The sequence below is a fragment of the Triturus cristatus genome, chromosome 4_1, assembly GCF_964204655.1.
Source record: "Triturus cristatus chromosome 4_1, aTriCri1.1, whole genome shotgun sequence".
Classification (NCBI taxonomy): Eukaryota; Metazoa; Chordata; class Amphibia; order Caudata; family Salamandridae; genus Triturus; species Triturus cristatus.
In genome coordinates, this window is record NC_140585.1 from 1,230,783,931 (window position 1) to 1,230,805,295 (window position 21,365).

The 21,365-nt window shown below is 42.5% G+C and overlaps 1 protein-coding gene across 10 annotated transcripts in view; it reads right to left on the reverse strand.

The window, feature by feature from the left end:
• Positions 1 to 19,001: 19,001 nt before the first annotated feature.
• The window catches only part of LOC146856466 (uncharacterized), a 93,575-nt gene continuing 91,211 nt past the window's right edge, over positions 19,002 to 21,365 (reverse strand). For all 10 annotated transcript variants that reach the window (XR_014981492.1, XR_014981497.1, XR_014981491.1 and 7 more), the window contains one exon: positions 19,002 to 19,512. The gene's annotated coding sequence lies outside the window, so the exon portion shown is untranslated. The remainder of the gene's footprint in view (positions 19,513 to 21,365) is intronic.

Sequence of the window (21,365 nt, forward strand, 5' to 3'; positions counted from 1 at the left end):
GGAAATACATACAGGTGAGATACACTAGTGGGGCACTTAGTATTGGAAATACATACAGGTGGGATACAGGTGAGCTACACTAGTGGGACACTTAGTATTGGAAATACATACTGGATACAGGTGAGCTACACTAGTGTGACACTTAGTATTGGAAATACATACTGGATACAGGTGAGCTACACTAGTGGGACACTTAGGCTTGGAAATACATACTGAATACAGGTGAGCTACACTAGTGGGACACTTAGTATTGAAAATACATACTGAATACAGGTGAGCTACACTTAGTATTGGAAATACATACTGGATACAGGTGAGCTACACTTAGTATTGGAAATACATACTGGATACAGGTGAGCTACACTAGTGGGACACTTAGTATTGAAAATACATACTGGATACAGGTGAGCTACACTAGTGGGACACTTAGTATTGGAAATACATACTGGATACAGGTGTTATACACTAGTGGGACACTTAGGCTTGGAAATACATACTGAATACAGGTGAGCTACACTAGTGGGACACTTAGTATTGGAAATACATACTGGCTACAGGTGAGATACACTAGTGGGGCACTTAGTATTGGAAATACATACTGGCTACAGGTGAGCTACACTAGTGGGGCACTTAGTATTGGAAATACATACTGGATACAGGTGAGCTACACTAGTGGGGCACTTAGTATTGAAAATACAGGTGAGCTACACTTAGTATTGGAAATACATACAGGTGAGCCACACTGGTGGGACACTTAGTATTGGAAATACATACTGGCTACAGGTGAGCTACACTTAGTATTGGAAATACATACAGGTGAGCCACACTGGTGGGACACTTAGTATTGGAAATACATACTGGATACAGGTGAGCTACACTAGTGGGACACTTAGTATTGGAAATACATACTGGATACAGGTGAGATACACTAGTGGGACACTTAGTATTGGAAATACAGGTGAGCTACACTTAGTATTGGAAATACATACAGGTGAGCCACACTGGTGGGACACTTAGTATTGGAAATACATACTGGCTACAGGTGAGATACACTAGTGGGGCACTTAGTATTGGAAATACATACTGGATACAGGTGAGCTACACCTAGTATTGGAAATACATACTGGATACAGGTGTGGGACACTTAGTATTGGAAATACATACAGGTGAGCCACACTGGTGGGACACTTAGTATTGGAAATACATACTGGATACAGGTGAGCTACACTAGTGGGACACTTAGTATTGGAAATACATACTGGATACAGGTGAGATACACTAGTGGGACACTTAGTATTGGAAATACAGGTGAGCTACACTTAGTATTGGAAATACATACAGGTGAGCCACACTGGTGGGACACTTAGTATTGGAAATACATACTGGCTACAGGTGAGATACACTAGTGGGGCACTTAGTATTGGAAATACATACTGGATACAGGTGAGCTACACCTAGTATTGGAAATACATACTGGATACAGGTGTGGGACACTTAGTATTGGAAATACATTCTGGATACAGGTGAGCTACACTGGTGGGACACTTAGTATTGGAAATACATACTGGATACAGGTGAGCTACACTGGTGGGATACAGGTGAGCTACACTAGTGTGACACTTAGTATTGGAAATACATACAGGTGAGCTACACTAGTGGGACACTTAGCATTGGAAATACATACAGGTGTGGGACACTTAGTATTGGAAATACATACTGGATACAGGTGAGCTACACTGGTGGGACACTTAGTATTGGAAAAACATACTGGATACAGGTGAGCTACACTAGTGGGGCACTTAGTATTGGAAATACATACAGGTGAGCTACACTAGTGTGACACTTAGTATTGAAAATACATACTGGATACAGGTGAGATACACTAGTGGGGCACTTAGTATTGGAAATACATACTGGATACAGGTGAGCTACACTAGTGGGACACTTAGTATTGAAAATACATACTGGATACAGGTGAGCTACACTTAGTATTGGAAATACATACAGGTGAGCCACACTGGTGGGACACTTAGTATTGGAAATACATACTGGATACAGGTGAGATACACTAGTGGGACACTTAGGCTTGGAAATACATACTGAATACAGGTGAGCTACACTAGTGTGACACTTAGTATTGGAAATACATACTGGATACAGGTGAGCCACACTGGTGGGACACTTAGTATTGGAAATACATACTGGCTACAGGTGAGATACACTAGTGGGGCACTTAGTATTGGAAATACATACTGGCTACAGGTGAGCTACACTAGTGGGGCACTTAGTATTGGAAATACATACTGGATACAGGTGAGCTACACTGGTGGGACACTTAGTATTGGAAATACATACTGGATACAGGTGAGCTACACTGGTGGGACACTTAGTATTGGAAATACATACTGGATACAGGTGAGCTACACCTAGTATTGGAAATACATACTGGATACAGGTGTGGGACACTTAGTATTGGAAATACATACAGGTGAGCTACACTGGTGGGATACAGGTGAGCTACACTAGTGGGACACTTAGTATTGGAAATACATACTGGATACAGGTGAGCTACACTAGTGGGACACTTTTAGTATTGGAAATACATACTGGATACAGGTGAGATACACTAGTGGGACACTTAGGCTTGGAAATACATACTGAATACAGGTGAGCTACACTAGTGTGACACTTAGTATTGGAAATACATACAGGTGAGCTACACTAGTGGGACACTTTGTATTGGAAATACATACTGGATACAGGTGAGCTACACTGGTGGGACACTTAGTATTGGAAATACATACTGGATACAGGTGAGCTACACTGGTGGGACACTTAGGCTTGGAAATACATACTAGATACAGGTGAGCTACACTAGTGGGACACTTAGTATTGGAAAAACATACTGGATACAGGTGAGCTACACTAGTGGGGCACTTAGTATTGAAAATACAGGTGAGCTACACTTAGTATTGGAAATACATACAGGTGAGCCACACTGGTGGGACACTTAGTATTGGAAATACATACTGGCTACAGGTGAGCTACACTTAGTATTGGAAATACATACAGGTGAGCCACACTGGTGGGACACTTAGTATTGGAAATACATACTGGATACAGGTGAGCTACACTAGTGGGACACTTAGTATTGGAAATACATACTGGATACAGGTGAGATACACTAGTGGGACACTTAGTATTGGAAATACAGGTGAGCTACACTTAGTATTGGAAATACATACAGGTGAGCCACACTGGTGGGACACTTAGTATTGGAAATACATACTGGATACAGGTGAGCTACACTAGTGGGACACTTAGTATTGGAAATACATACTGGATACAGGTGAGCTACACTAGTGGGACACTTAGGCTTGGAAATACATACTAGATACAGGTGAGCTACACTAGTGGGGCACTTAGTATTGGAAATACATACAGGTGAGCTACACTAGTGTGACACTTAGTATTGAAAATACATACTGGATACAGGTGAGCTACACCTAGTATTGGAAATACATACTGGATACAGGTGTGGGACACTTAGTATTGGAAATACATACAGGTGAGCTACACTGGTGGGACACTTAGTATTGAAAATACATACTGGATACAGGTGAGCTACACCTAGTATTGGAAATACATACTGGATACAGGTGAGCTACACTGGTGGGACACTTAGTATTGAAAATACATACTGAATACAGGTGAGCTACACTTAGTATTGGAAATACATACAGGTGAGCCACACTAGTGGGACACTTAGTATTGGAAATACATACTGGATACAGGTGAGTTACACTAGTGGGACACTTTGTATTGGAAATACATACTGGATACAGGTGAGCTACACTGGTGGGACACTTAGTATTGGAAATACATACAGGTGTGGGACACTTAGTATTGGAAATACATACTGGATACAGGTGAGCTACACTAGTGGGGCACTTAGTATTGGAAATACATACTGGCTACAGGTGAGATACACTAGTGGGGCACTTAGTATTGGAAATACATACTGGCTACAGGTGAGCTACACTAGTGGGGCACTTAGTATTGAAAATACATACTGGATACAGGTGAGCTACACTAGTGGGACACTTAGTATTGGAAATACATACTGGATACAGGTGAGCTACACCTAGTATTGGAAATACATACTGGATACAGGTGTGGGACACTTAGTATTGAAAATACATACTGGCTACAGGTGAGCTACACTAGTGGGGCACTTAGTATTGGAAATACATACTGGATACAGGTGAGCTACACTAGTGGGGCACTTAGTATTGGAAATACATACAGGTGAGCTACACTAGTGTGACACTTAGTATTGAAAATACAGGTGAGCTACACTTAGTATTGGAAATACATACAGGTGAGCCACACTGGTGGGACACTTAGTATTGGAAATACATACTGGATACAGGTGAGCTACACTAGTGGGGCACTTAGTATTGGAAATACATACTGGCTACAGGTGAGCTACACTAGTGGGGCACTTAGTATTGGAAATACATACTGGATACAGGTGAGCTACACTAGTGGGACACTTAGTATTGGAAATACATACTGGCTACAGGTGAGATACACTAGTGGGGCACTTAGTATTGGAAATACATACTGGATACAGGTGAGCTACACTTAGTATTGGAAATACATACAGGTGAGCCACACTGGTGGGACACTTAGTATTGGAAATACATACTGGATACAGGTGAGCTACACTAGTGGGACACTTAGTATTGGAAATACATACTGGATACAGGTGTGGGACACTTAGTATTGGAAATACATACAGGTGAGCTACACTGGTGGGATACAGGTGAGCTACACTAGTGGGACACTTAGTATTGAAAATACATACTGAATACAGGTGAGCTACACTTAGTATTGGAAATACATACAGGTGAGCCACACTGGTGGGACACTTAGTATTGGAAATACATACTGGATACAGGTGAGCTACACTAGTGGGACACTTAGGCTTGGAAATACATACTAGATACAGGTGAGCTACACTAGTGGGACACTTAGTATTGGAAATACATACTGGCTACAGGTGAGCTACACTAGTGGGGCACTTAGTATTGGAAATACATACTGGATACAGGTGAGCTACACTAGTGGGGCACTTAGTATTGGAAATACATACTGGCTACAGGTGAGATACACTAGTGGGGCACTTAGTATTGGAAATACATACTGGCTACAGGTGAGCTACACTAGTGGGGCACTTAGTATTGAAAATACATACTGGATACAGGTGAGCTACACTAGTGGGACACTTAGTATTGGAAATACATACTGGATACAGGTGAGCTACACCTAGTATTGGAAATACATACTGGATACAGGTGTGGGACACTTAGTATTGAAAATACATACTGAATACAGGTGAGCTACACTAGTGTGGCACTTAGTATTGGAAATACATACAGGTGAGCTACACTAGTGGGACACTTAGTATTGGAAATACATACAGGTGAGCCACACTGGTGGGACACTTAGTATTGGAAATACATACTGGCTACAGGTGAGATACACTAGTGGGGCACTTAGTATTGGAAATACATACTGGATACAGGTGAGCTACACCTAGTATTGGAAATACATACTGGATACAGGTGTGGGACACTTAGTATTGGAAATACATACTGGATACAGGTGAGCTACACTGGTGGGACACTTAGTATTGGAAATACATACTGGATACAGGTGAGCTACACTAGTGGGGCACTTAGTATTGGAAATACATACTGGCTACAGGTGAGATACACTAGTGGGGCACTTAGTATTGGAAATACATACTGGCTACAGGTGAGCTACACTAGTGTGACACTTAGTATTGGAAATACATACAGGTGAGCTACACTAGTGGGACACTTAGCATTGGAAATACATACAGGTGTGGGACACTTAGTATTGGAAATACATACTGGATACAGGTGAGCTACACTGGTGGGACACTTAGTATTGGAAATACATACTGGATACAGGTGAGCTACACTGGTGGGACACTTAGTATTGGAAATACATACTGGATACAGGTGAGCTACACTAGTGGGACACTTAGGCTTGGAAATACATACTAGATACAGGTGAGCTACACTAGTGGGGCACTTAGTATTGGAAATACATACAGGTGAGCTACACTAGTGTGACACTTAGTATTGAAAATACATACTGGATACAGGTGAGCTACACCTAGTATTGGAAATACATACTGGATACAGGTGTGGGACACTTAGTATTGGAAATACATACAGGTGAGCTACACTGGTGGGACACTTAGTATTGAAAATACATACTGGATACAGGTGAGCTACACCTAGTATTGGAAATACATACTGGATACAGGTGAGCTACACTGGTGGGACACTTAGTATTGAAAATACATACTGAATACAGGTGAGCTACACTGGTGGGACACTTAGTATTGGAAATACATACTGGATACAGGTGAGCTACACCTAGTATTGGAAATACATACTGGATACAGGTGTGGGACACTTAGTATTGGAAATACATACAGGTGAGCTACACTGGTGGGATACAGGTGAGCTACACTAGTGGGACACTTAGTATTGGAAATACATACTGGATACAGGTGAGCTACACTAGTGGGACACTTTTAGTATTGGAAATACATACTGGATACAGGTGAGCTACACCTAGTATTGGAAATACATACTGGATACAGGTGTGGGACACTTAGTATTGAAAATACATACTGGCTACAGGTGAGCTACACTAGTGGGGCACTTAGTATTGGAAATACATACTGGCTACAGGTGAGCTACACTAGTGGGGCACTTAGTATTGAAAATACATACTGGATACAGGTGAGCTACACTAGTGGGACACTTAGTATTGGAAATACATACTGGATACAGGTGAGCTACACCTAGTATTGGAAATACATACTGGATACAGGTGTGGGACACTTAGTATTGAAAATACATACTGGCTACAGGTGAGCTACACTAGTGGGGCACTTAGTATTGGAAATACATACTGGATACAGGTGAGCTACACTAGTGGGGCACTTAGTATTGGAAATACATACTGGATACAGGTGAGCTACACCTAGTATTGGAAATACATACTGGATACAGGTGTGGGACACTTAGTATTGGAAATACATACTGGATACAGGTGAGCTACACTGGTGGGACACTTAGTATTGGAAATACATACTGGATACAGGTGAGCTACACTAGTGGGGCACTTAGTATTGGAAATACATACTGGCTACAGGTGAGATACACTAGTGGGGCACTTAGTATTGGAAATACATACTGGCTACAGGTGAGCTACACTAGTGTGACACTTAGTATTGGAAATACATACAGGTGAGCTACACTAGTGGGACACTTAGCATTGGAAATACATACAGGTGTGGGACACTTAGTATTGGAAATACATACTGGATACAGGTGAGCTACACTGGTGGGACACTTAGTATTGGAAATACATACTGGATACAGGTGAGCTACACTGGTGGGACACTTAGTATTAGAAATACATACTGGATACAGGTGAGCTACACTAGTGGGACACTTAGGCTTGGAAATACATACTAGATACAGGTGAGCTACACTAGTGGGGCACTTAGTATTGGAAATACATACAGGTGAGCTACACTAGTGTGACACTTAGTATTGAAAATACATACTGGATACAGGTGAGCTACACCTAGTATTGGAAATACATACTGGATACAGGTGTGGGACACTTAGTATTGGAAATACATACAGGTGAGCTACACTGGTGGGACACTTAGTATTGAAAATACATACTGGATACAGGTGAGCTACACCTAGTATTGGAAATACATACTGGATACAGGTGAGCTACACTGGTGGGACACTTAGTATTGAAAATACATACTGAATACAGGTGAGCTACACTTAGTATTGGAAATACATACTGGATACAGGTGAGTTACACTAGTGGGACACTTTGTATTGGAAATACATACTGGATACAGGTGAGCTACACTGGTGGGACACTTAGTATTGGAAATACATACAGGTGTGGGACACTTAGTATTGGAAATACATACTGGATACAGGTGAGCTACACTGGTGGGACACTTAGGCTTGGAAATACATACTAGATACAGGTGAGCTACACTAGTGGGACACTTAGTATTGGAAATACATACTGGCTACAGGTGAGCTACACTAGTGGGGCACTTAGTATTGGAAATACATACTGGATACAGGTGAGCTACAGTAGTGGGGCACTTAGTATTGGAAATACATACTGGCTACAGGTGAGATACACTAGTGGGGCACTTAGTATTGGAAATACATACTGGCTACAGGTGAGCTACACTAGTGGGGCACTTAGTATTGAAAATACATACTGGATACAGGTGAGCTACACTAGTGGGACACTTAGTATTGGAAATACATACTGGATACAGGTGAGCTACACCTAGTATTGGAAATACATACTGGATACAGGTGTGGGACACTTAGTATTGAAAATACATACTGGCTACAGGTGAGCTACACTAGTGGGGCACTTAGTATTGGAAATACATACTGGATACAGGTGAGCTACACTAGTGGGGCACTTAGTATTGGAAATACATACAGGTGAGCTACACTAGTGTGACACTTAGTATTGAAAATACAGGTGAGCTACACTTAGTATTGGAAATACATACAGGTGAGCCACACTGGTGGGACACTTAGTATTGGAAATACATACTGGCTACAGGTGAGCTACACTAGTGGGACACTTAGTATTGGAAATACATACTGGCTACAGGTGAGATACACTAGTGGGGCACTTAGTATTGGAAATACATACTGGCTACAGGTGAGCTACACTAGTGGGGCACTTAGTATTGGAAATACATACTGGCTACAGGTGAGATACACTAGTGGGAAACTTAGTATTGGAAATACATACTGAATACAGGTGAGCTACACTTAGTATTGGAAATACATACAGGTGAGCCACACTAGTGGGACACTTAGTATTGGAAATACATACAGGTGAGCTACACTGGTGGGACACTTAGTATTGGAAATACATACTGGATACAGGTGAGCTACACCTAGTATTGGAAATACATACTGGATACAGGTGTGGGACACTTAGTATTGGAAATACATACAGGTGAGCTACACTGGTGGGATACAGGTGAGCTACACTAGTGGGACACTTAGTATTGGAAATACATACTGGATACAGGTGAGCTACACTAGTGGGACACTTAGTATTGAAAATACATACTGGATACAGGTGAGCTACACTAGTGGGACACTTTGTATTGGAAATACATACTGGATACAGGTGAGCTACACTGGTGGGACACTTAGTATTGGAAATACATACAGGTGTGGGACACTTAGTATTGGAAATACATACAGGTGAGCTACACTAGTGTGACACTTAGTATTGGAAATACATACAGGTGAGCCACACTGGTGGGACACTTAGTATTGGAAATACATACAGGTGAGCCACACTGGTGGGACACTTAGTATTGGAAATACATACTGGCTACAGGTGAGCTACACTAGTGGGGCACTTAGTATTGGAAATACATACTGGCTACAGGTGAGATACACTAGTGGGGCACTTAGTATTGGAAATACATACTGGCTACAGGTGAGCTACACTAGTGGGGCACTTAGTATTGGAAATACATACTGGATACAGGTGAGCTACACTAGTGGGGCACTTAGTATTGGAAATACATACTGAATACAGGTGAGCTACACTTAGTATTGGAAATACATACAGGTGAGCCACACTGGTGGGACACTTAGTATTGGAAATACATACTGGATACAGGTGAGCTACACTAGTGGGACACTTAGTATTGAAAATACATACTGAATACAGGTGAGCTACACTTAGTATTGGAAATACATACAGGTGAGCTACACTGGTGGGATACAGGTGAGCTACACTAGTGGGACACTTAGTATTGAAAATACATACTGAATACAGGTGAGCTACACTTAGTTTTGGAAATACATACAGGTGAGCCACACTAGTGGGACACTTAGTATTGGAAATACATACAGGTGAGCTACACTGGTGGGACACTTAGTATTGGAAATACATACTGGATACAGGTGAGCTACACTAGTGGGACACTTAGTATTGGAAATACATACTGGATACAGGTGAGATACACTAGTGGGAAACTTAGTATTGGAAATACATACTGGCTACAGGTGAGCTACACTAGTGGGACACTTAGTATTGGAAATACATACTGGATACAGGTGAGATACACTAGTGGGACACTTAGTATTGGAAATACATACTGGCTACAGGTGAGATACACTAGTGGGGCACTTAGTATTGGAAATACATACTGGCTACAGGTGAGATACACTAGTGGGGCACTTAGTATTGGAAATACATACTGGATACAGGTGAGCTACACTAGTGGGGCACTTAGTATTGGAAATACATACTGAATACAGGTGAGCTACACTTAGTATTGGAAATACATACAGGTGAGCCACACTGGTGGGACACTTAGTATTGGAAATACATACTGGATACAGGTGAGCTACACTAGTGGGACACTTAGTATTGGAAATACATACTGGATACAGGTGTGGGACACTTAGTATTGGAAATACATACAGGTGAGCTACACTGGTGGGATACAGGTGAGCTACACTAGTGGGACACTTAGTATTGAAAATACATACTGAATACAGGTGAGCTACACTTAGTATTGGAAATACATACAGGTGAGCCACACTGGTGGGACACTTAGTATTGGAAATACATACTGGATACAGGTGAGCTACACTAGTGGGACACTTAGTATTGGAAATACATACTGGATACAGGTGTGGGACACTTAGTATTGGAAATACATACAGGTGAGCTACACTGGTGGGATACAGGTGAGCTACACTGGTGGGACACTTAGTATTGGAAATACATACTGGATACAGGTGAGCTACACTAGTGGGACACTTAGTATTGGAAATACATACTGGATACAGGTGAGATACACTAGTGGGAAACTTAGTATTGGAAATACATACAGGTGAGCTACACTAGTGGGACACTTAGTATTGGAAATACATACTGGATACAGGTGAGATACACTAGTGGGGCACTTAGTATTGGAAATACATACAGGTGAGCTACACTGGTGGGATACAGGTGAGCTACACTAGTGGGACACTTAGTATTGGAAATACATACTGGATACAGGTGAGCTACACTAGTGGGACACTTAGTATTGGAAATACATACAGGTGGGACACTTAGTATTGGAAATACATACTGGCTACAGGTGAGCTACACTAGTGGGACACTTAGTATTGAAAATACATACTGGATACAGGTGAGCTACACTTAGTATTGGAAATACATACTGGATACAGGTGAGCTACACTAGTGGGACACTTAGTATTGAAAATACATACTGGATACAGGTGAGCTACACTAGTGGGACACTTAGTATTGAAAATACATACTGGATACAGGTGAACTACACTTAGTATTGGAAATACATACTGGATACAGGTGAGCTACACTAGTGGGACACTTAGTATTGAAAATACATACTGAATACAGGTGAGCTACACTTAGTATTGGAAATACATACAGGTGAGCTACGCCAGTGGGACACTTAGTATTGGAAATACATACTGGATACAGGTGAGCTACACTTAGTATTGGAAATACATACTGGATACAGGTGAGCTACACTAGTGGGACACTTAGTATTGAAAATACATACTGGATACAGGTGAGCTACACTAGTGGGACACTTAGTATTGGAAATACATACTGGATACAGGTGAGATACACTAGTGGGACACTTAGGCTTGGAAATACATACTGAATACAGGTGAGCTACACTAGTGGGACACTTAGTATTGGAAATACATACTGGCTACAGGTGAGATACACTAGTGGGGCACTTAGTATTGGAAATACATACTGGCTACAGGTGAGCTACACTAGTGGGGCACTTAGTATTGGAAATACATACTGGCTACAGGTGAGATACACTAGTGGGAAACTTAGTATTGGAAATACATACTGAATACAGGTGAGCTACACTTAGTATTGGAAATACATACAGGTGAGCCACACTAGTGGGACACTTAGTATTGGAAATACATACAGGTGAGCTACACTGGTGGGACACTTAGTATTGGAAATACATACTGGATACAGGTGAGCTACACCTAGTATTGGAAATACATACTGGATACAGGTGTGGGACACTTAGTATTGGAAATACATACAGGTGAGCTACACTGGTGGGATACAGGTGAGCTACACTAGTGGGACACTTAGTATTGGAAATACATACTGGATACAGGTGAGCTACACTAGTGGGACACTTAGTATTGAAAATACATACTGGATACAGGTGAGCTACACTAGTGGGACACTTTTAGTATTGGAAATACATACTGGATACAGGTGAGATACACTAGTGGGACACTTAGGCTTGGAAATACATACTGAATACAGGTGAGCTACACTAGTGGGACACTTAGCATTGGAAATACATACAGGTGTGGGACACTTTGTATTGGAAATACATACTGGATACAGGTGAGCTAACTGGTGGGACACTTAGTATTGGAAATACATACAGGTGTGGGACACTTAGTATTGGAAATACATACAGGTGAGCTACACTAGTGTGACACTTAGTATTGGAAATACATACAGGTGAGCCACACTGGTGGGACACTTAGTATTGGAAATACATACAGGTGAGCCACACTGGTGGGACACTTAGTATTGGAAATACATACTGGCTACAGGTGAGCTACACTAGTGGGGCACTTAGTATTGGAAATACATACTGGCTACAGGTGAGATACACTAGTGGGGCACTTAGTATTGGAAATACATACTGGCTACAGGTGAGCTACACTAGTGGGGCACTTAGTATTGGAAATACATACTGGATACAGGTGAGCTACACTAGTGGGGCACTTAGTATTGGAAATACATACTGAATACAGGTGAGCTACACTTAGTATTGGAAATACATACAGGTGAGCCACACTGGTGGGACACTTAGTATTGGAAATACATACTGGATACAGGTGAGCTACACTAGTGGGACACTTAGTATTGAAAATACATACTGAATACAGGTGAGCTACACTTAGTATTGGAAATACATACAGGTGAGCTACACTGGTGGGATACAGGTGAGCTACACTAGTGGGACACTTAGTATTGAAAATACATACTGAATACAGGTGAGCTACACTTAGTATTGGAAATACATACAGGTGAGCCACACTAGTGGGACACTTAGTATTGGAAATACATACAGGTGAGCTACACTGGTGGGACACTTAGTATTGGAAATACATACTGGATACAGGTGAGCTACACTAGTGGGACACTTAGTATTGGAAATACATACTGGCTACAGGTGAGATACACTAGTGGGGCACTTAGTATTGGAAATACATACTGGCTACAGGTGAGCTACACTAGTGGGACACTTAGTATTGGAAATACATACTGGATACAGGTGAGCTACACTAGTGGGACACTTAGTATTGAAAATACATACTGGATACAGGTGAGCTACACTTAGTATTGGAAATACATACTGGCTACAGGTGAGCTACACTAGTGGGACACTTAGTATTGAAAATACATACTGGATACAGGTGAGCTACACTAGTGGGACACTTAGTATTGAAAATACATACTGGATACAGGTGAGCTACACTTAGTATTGGAAATACATACTGGATACAGGTGAGCTACACTAGTGGGACACTTAGGCTTGGAAATACATACAGGTGAGCTACACTAGTGGGACACTTAGTATTGAAAATACATACTGGATACAGGTGAGCTACACTAGTGTGACACTTAGTATTGAAAATACATACTGGATACAGGTGAGCTACACTAGTGGGACACTTAGGCTTGGAAATACATACTGAATACAGGTGAGCTACACTAGTGGGACACTTAGTATTGAAAATACATACTGAATACAGGTGAGCTACACTTAGTATTGGAAATACATACAGGTGAGCTACGCCAGTGGGACACTTAGTATTGGAAATACATACTGGATACAGGTGAGCTACACTAGTGGGGCACTTAGTATTGGAAATACATACTGGATACAGGTGAGCTACACTAGTGTGACACTTAGTATTGAAAATACATACTGGATACAGGTGAGCTACACTAGTGGGACACTTAGTATTGGAAATACATACTGAATACAGGTGAGCTACACTTAGTATTGGAAATACATACAGGTGAGCTACACTAGTGTGACACTTAGTATTGAAAATACATACTGAATACAGGTGAGCTACACTTAGTATTGGAAATACATACAGGTGAGCCACACTGGTGGGACACTTAGTATTGGAAATACATACTGGATACAGGTGAGCTACACTAGTGGGACACTTAGTATTGGAAATACATACTGGATACAGGTGAGATACACTAGTGGGACACTTAGGCTTGGAAATACATACTGAATACAGGTGAGCTACACTAGTGTGACACTTAGTATTGGAAATACATACAGGTGAGCTACACTAGTGGGACACTTAGCATTGGAAATACATACTGGATACAGGTGTGGGACACTTAGGCTTGGAAATACATACTGGCTACAGGTGAGCTACACTTAGTATTGGAAATACATACTGGATACAGGTGAGCTACACTAGTGGGACACTTAGTATTGAAAATACATACTGGATACAGGTGAGCTACACTAGTGGGACACTTAGTATTGGAAATACATACTGGATACAGGTGAGATACACTAGTGGGACACTTAGGCTTGGAAATACATACTGAATACAGGTGAGCTACACTAGTGGGACACTTAGTATTGGAAATACATACAGGTGAGCTACACTAGTGGGACACTTAGCATTGGAAATACATACTGGATACAGGTGTGGGACACTTAGGCTTGGAAATACATACTGGCTACAGGTGAGCTACGCCAGTGGGACACTTAGTATTGGAAATACATACTGGATACAGGTGTGGGACACTTAGGCTTGGAAATACATACTGGCTACAGGTGAGCTACGCCAGTGGGACACTTAGTATTGGAAATACATACTGGATACAGGTGTGGGACACTTAGTATTGGAAATACATACAGGTGTGGGACACTTAGTATTGGAAATACATACTGGATACAGGTGAGCTACACTAGTGGGACACTAAGGGCCTCATGTAGGTAGCGAAATACCGGTCGGTAACGGCCGATTTTCGGTAAATATGCCGTTACCGACCGGTATTCAGACAAGTGAGATGTAGGAGTCCAAAAACCACTGTTCGGTAAATATGAGGCGGTAAATACCGATTCATAGTTACCGAATGCTAAAATACCGATTCATATTTACCAAATCGGTAAATATGAAGTGGTAAACAGTTAAAATGACATGTAGGAGCACTCGGTAATTAAGAAATCCAAGAAAATCGGTAAATAAGAGTCGGTAATTAACACGGATTGAAAGCAGGTGGTAACCAACAACAGTGCAGCTAAGCAATCCCAAAATGCAACAGCGTGGACACCCTGGCAGCTATGTACGTCATTGCAAGGCGCCTACGTCTACAGGCAGCAGGACTGAGGGTTTGGCGACGGAAGGAACGCATCCACAGACAGCGCATCACACTATTCCAGCTGACTGATGCAGAGATACATGAGAGGTACAGGCTACACCCCGAAACCATCATGGACTCAATCAGGGACCCGCACCCACTCCTGGACCAGCCAATAAGAAGGGCGCACGCCATACCCCCACATGTGCAGGTGCTCTGCAGCCCACATCTGCTGGCATCCGGCATTTCTCAGGTGGTGACAGCTGCGGTGGGTGGTGTATCCCAGAGTTGCCTGTCCCGTTCCTTCAGGAATTTCTTCCACCATTATATTGGCTGCATTGATGGGACACACATCCCACTCTGTCCACCAGCTGACACAGAGCACATCTACAGGATCAGGAAGTCCACCCACTCCATCAATGTGCATACCGAATGGAATGATGTTGTGAATGGTCCCGTGGGTGGCAGAACCAAAAGGTGCGCGTATGCTATTTACAACGAGGTCTGCAAGTTGTCGCACAGTGAGGCGGCTTCCAGACTGAGAGCTATTGACCAAGCAAACATGGAGAAGGCCTAAGCCGTTATAGATATTAGCTCTAGCACTCTCACTTCTAGGATTCATACATGAGACAATAGGCACATGCAAGTACACGGCGCATGCAATGTACAAGCCCCGATTTTGGCGTGCGTCCTACGAGGTATCCCAGTGCCTGTGATTACACCTTCTTTCACTGTGCTTGCAAACGGTATTCATTTAATTATGATTAATGAAGTTTGCTGCGGGATGTGAGTGGTAATCCCGTACATAACTGTCTCGCATAAAGTTGTCTGCTGCAATACTGTTCTTCTTCCACCCCCGCATGGGCGGCGGGATGTTTCCATCTGGCCTTCGATTCCAACCTTGAAAGCAGAGTCCAACAAGTTGAGCAGAATAGAGCGCCATTGTCCCACAAAGAGGTGCCTTTGACTTCCTCTCGTGAAATATTTGTCCTTCACGTTGCTACTACGCGCACTGAGGAACAGGCGCCTCTGAATACTGACCTCCCCCTGCATTTCGGCTCTTTGATCCAAAGTATTATCAATGCCTCGTCCACGACCGGCCTGGCTCAATTTTTTTAACATGTGGGGCTCGGGTCTCGTGACCTCTTTCCAAACTATTTTTGGTGTCATTCCGGCATTTGTTCATTCACTGTTCTCGAGCATCTTTGGAGGTGTTCCGCTGCTTCTGGCGCTGGTGGCAGGTGTGCTGCTTTTACTTTTCATACTACGGAATGGCTGCTCCTACTGTGCCACACGAGCACCTGTCCCGTCTGCATCTTCTTCGTGATAGGATGCTTGACTTCTATGGTACTTTGCCATTGGCGACTTTGAGCCTGGCTTATGGATTATCCTTCAGGTATTCCTACTTCACCTGCGTACAACCTGTATTACACTGCCTGGATTGTCCCTTTGAATGGCCTCTGGATTTGTGCTTGACCAACATGGTGTCTCCGGTGCCGGATTTCGATCGACTGATGCGGCCCTTAGTGTCTCACGAGTTGTCCTGTTCTGGTGTCCGGATCATGGCGTGTGGAGCGGCGCATGGTATCCTGGGTAATTGGGACATCTCAGCGGCAGCCTACGACTTCTTGTCCATGAGCTATTTGGAGGAACATTCCGGGTGCCCTCTGATTGTGCTAGAGGCTCCGTTGGTTGGAGAACACGTATGTTCCTTTTCTTTACTCAATTGGATGGCTGAGACTTTTAGTGGCCCTGAAAACGATTGCTTGTTGGAAGCCGTGGCCACATATGCTGCCTATACATTCATGGATTAACTGGATTGTCGTCCATTGCGCCTGTGCTACTGGACAGCACCCTGGCGCAACATTTATTTCTTTTATTTCTCGTTTTTCTCTTCCTGATGGTCTGCTTGAGTTTTTTACTATACTTGCATTGTGTTTTTTGGAATTGTATGCTGCAATTAATTGGACTGTAGGACTTTGGCGCTGCATTGGTTACGCCCTGTTCTGCTCTGACGAAACTGAACTCTGCGTTCTCTCTTTTCTTGCCTATTACATATTGCTTCGCTCAAGGGGGCGTGTAGTGAGTTCTCCCTGAATACGTACATGCATTGTTCAGTTGGCATAACCACGTTGAATGTTATGTAGCCATATTTGTGTCTTTGCACACGACACTGCGTTTACATGTTCTTTCTTGAATAAACTGCTGACTCGAGACTTCCTTCCGACGAGTGCATTCTGTTGTTCCCATCCCAAGCTCTGCGCAGCGACCTTGGTCTGTACATGCTGTGACACACAGTCTGGAATTTTACACAATGCATGTTTTCCACTCTAGGTTGTTCGACCCACGATTTAGCCATGGCACACGCGCAGCTGCACATACCTGACAGTTGGTGCTTTTCATATCTCAGACATCATGTTTATTATTCAGACCGAAGACGAGCCTTCCTGCGAGGAGACTCCTGATGCTCCTGTGATGTGATTTCACTAAGCTGATCTTTGAGGTATGGGGTCCCCTATTCAAGCCTGAGAGACCTTCTATAATGACATGATTATGATATTGGCTACTTAGTTAAGGGAAGGTGGTAGTATCCTCGGTATTTTCCGATTCGCTAAATACCACCTCGGTATTTACCGATTCGGTGGATACCACCTCGGTATTTACCGATTCGGTGAATTCCGATTCGTATTTACCGAATGTTACCGAATCGGTAACTGTTACCGAATTTTTACCTACATATAACTTACCGGTTCTAATTTACCGATTCGGTACGGCTCGGTATTTATGAACCGGTAAAATTTATTTACCTACATGAGGCCCTTAGTATTGGAAATACATACAGGTGAGCTACACTAGTGGGACACTTAGTATTGGAAATACATACTGGATACAGGTGAGCTACACTGGTGGGATACAGGTGAGCTACACTTAGTATTGGAAATACATACTGGATACAGGTGAGCTACACTGGTGGGACACTTAGTATTGGAAATACATACTGGATACAGGTGAGCGACACTAGTGGGATACAGGTGAGCTACACGTAGTATTGGAAATACATACTGGATACAGGTGAGCTACACTAGTTGGATACAGGTGAGCTACACTAGTGGGACACTTGGTATTGGAAATACATTCTGGATACAGGTGAGCGACACTTGGTATTGGAAATACATTCTGGATACAGGTTTAATTTCTTATTAACTTTTACAGTCTCACCCTTTGTAACCTTGAGAACATAAATCAGCAACACAAGTGGAGAAGAAAAGACTCAAGACCTACTAGGCTAAGGTTGTCCCTGGATTCAATTAAGAGTTATCAATGCAGAAACTACATTTCACAAGTCTTAAATTAGACTTACTGTGGGTGCAGCATCAAAATAAAGACTGCAGAGTCTTGGAAAATTAAAATTGTTTGATTTTATTGAATCACTAGTTCATAGCGAACAAAAAGAACCAACCACATTACAATGAAAGATGGGAATATAATGCACATTTGGTCTTCTAGCTTTGACATTTGATTTCTCAAGGATCCCCCCCCCCCCAAATACTCAGTGACCCTTAACACAGAACTTAGTGAAACAACCAATAGGACATGATTCAATTCACTTACACAACCCATTGTCTATGAGAAATCCTAAATACAAGCTATCAAAATAAATTATTTCAGCCACAATAACAGCATCACATTTCAGGGGTTACAAAATAGTTCTGTGCAAACTTCCTTTAAACTGCCCGAGAGCTTGAAGAGTCTGGAGTACCTTATTCTTATTCAAAACTCCAATTAGCGCAGCTCCAACAACCAGTCAAAGGTAATATATTACCTTCTGGATCACTTAGGCAATATACTGGCGTCCAGTGAATCCGAGTATACAACAATTTTGAAATGAAGTTCAAGCACATATTGTCCAAACATGTTAATCTAAAAAAAAAAAAAGCAAAAGAGTTACATATGCTAGGTGACTAGCCAAGCACAGGATGGAAGGACACATTTTGAGCTCTAGTGTCACATTTATGCTAATCTCACAAATCAGAAACTGTTCAACTAATCAATGCCATGCCAGTTCTTCTATCGTTAATTACCAGCACTTGTTCACAACTTACTGGAAACACGTGGTAAATGATGTCAACAGGAAGACTAGAGAAGAGCAAGCCAATTGAGCTATTTCCACTTGTTTAACTGACCTCTTTTGGATTTTAAATCTCCAAGTTTTTCCTAAAAACTCATCAGGTGGTTTGGGCATTTAGGCTGTGAGGAGATACTTTTTGTTTCAAGAGAAGTGGTTTTGAAGCCTAAACAACTGCATACTAAGCACAACACACTTATTTCACATCCCCGTGCTGAAGGTGAGTAATCACTGGAAAGCATCACAGAGCTTATTCCTGTTTTCAGCTGAAACAGGCATTACCTGGGCAAAGACTTGGAAGAAACCCACTCAAGTGTATGTGGCAGATAAAGACTGGGCAGTGAGAGTATTATAACATGTATCCAGAGTAACAACAGGAGCAAACATTGCATGAGCTGCACAACATTTAAAGCCATTTTGGAAGGAGCGCAAGGTTGGGAATTGGACTGGTTGACATAATGGTGTGAAATCTTTGTTGGGCCATCATCATTATAGATTATTCTACTATCTCTTTCAAAGCTAAGTCTCAGAATTTTTCGGCGTAGTCGCTGCCCTGAAGTTACACGCTCTACCAGTGTGCTCTTTGGTGGTACTGACCACCTCACAATCTGATGTCCATTCTTTTGGAGATACTCACCCACAGCAGCCGGGACGGAAGTACAACCGGCGGAGAGATAGATGCCCTCCCAGCCCATCGGCCCATTAGCCCTGAAGAAGTCTTGGGTCCAATACCCTGACGAAACACGTGTTGGTTGGGCATATGATCGGCAATAAACAGAGAACAAACGCAACATTGGATTACTGCGATTGTTGTGTATCTGTACACTTGTATTATAGACTTGCAGTATTCGCTCTGCTTTTATTATTCACTTGTGCACAGGCCACTTGTATCAATTGTTCAGAGACCTTGTATCTGGTTTGGGGTTATCACCCTGCTTGTGGCACCGTCTCCTACTGTCCTTTTCCACACACACACGAGCAGGCGCCAACGCATACCGCATCACTTGAAACCCGTTTTGATTGTCATGCTAGTGTTGATGGCACAAGATGCTGTGTCTGCCGCATCTAGTGCACAGTTGATGGAAGTGTTGGTAATGAGCTTCCCTTCCTGAATGAGGTCATTAGCTTTGGTTTTCTACTCATCTGGCAAATGTTGCATGAGTTTTTCCAACTCATCGTAGTGAGCACTATCATAGCGTGCTAAGAGAGCTTGAGTATTGGCAATACGCCAATGGTTAGCAGCCTGCGAAGCCACTCTTTTGCCTGAGGAATCAATGAATTAAGACTACTCATGAGGAGGAGGGGCGTCTCCTGTGGTTTGAGAGTTAGCGCTCTTGCGGGCATTAGATACTACCAGAGTCTCTAAGTGCAACTGTCCTTTTATATATACAGGGTCTGTAGGAGCGGGTTTGTATTTTTTTATCTACTCTAGGTGTGAGTATTCTGGATCTAACGGGGTTTTTGCATACCTCATCCGTGTGTTTTAACATGCCCTTGAGCATTGGTAAAGTATTAGTAGACCTTGGTGAGTGCGTTAGTGTCTCAACAAGAAAATCCTCTTAGAGGATCAGTACGAAGCTCCACCCCGTGATATTGAGCAGCCCTGTTGATAACCTGAACATAGTCAATGTTGTCGTCAGGTGGGGAG